This window comes from Melospiza georgiana, chromosome 13 (assembly GCF_028018845.1).
Source record: "Melospiza georgiana isolate bMelGeo1 chromosome 13, bMelGeo1.pri, whole genome shotgun sequence".
NCBI classification, from domain to species: Eukaryota; Metazoa; Chordata; class Aves; order Passeriformes; family Passerellidae; genus Melospiza; species Melospiza georgiana.
The window spans coordinates 15,470,675-15,471,079 of NC_080442.1; positions in this window are offsets into that span (position 1 = coordinate 15,470,675).

Here is a 405-nt window from a genome sequence, read left to right on the forward strand (position 1 = left end):
TAGATCATCGTATCAGCGAGCACGAGGAACCTTGTGTGCCACAAAGCTAAATAAAATAAAGTAAGTAATCCTGAGCAAAATAGGCTGGGGGGAGAGCACTGAGTGTTCAGGACTGCGCAGTGCATCCTGTCAGCCTGAGAATGACCTCAGGACTTGCAGCAGCTAGAGAATGGGTAGTTTAAAAGCTAAAGCTGTGGTCTACATGCCTGTCTCATCTCTATCTCTATCTCTATCTCTATCTCTATCTCTATCTCTATCTCTATCTCTATCTCTATCTCTATCTCTATCTCTATCCATACACAAATGTACAGAAATGTACAGACTTGCACTTCCATTGCCTTGCAGGTGTCATTTGGATAAGAGGGACCAGCAAACAACTTGTGACCCAAGAGGGAAATAGCAGCA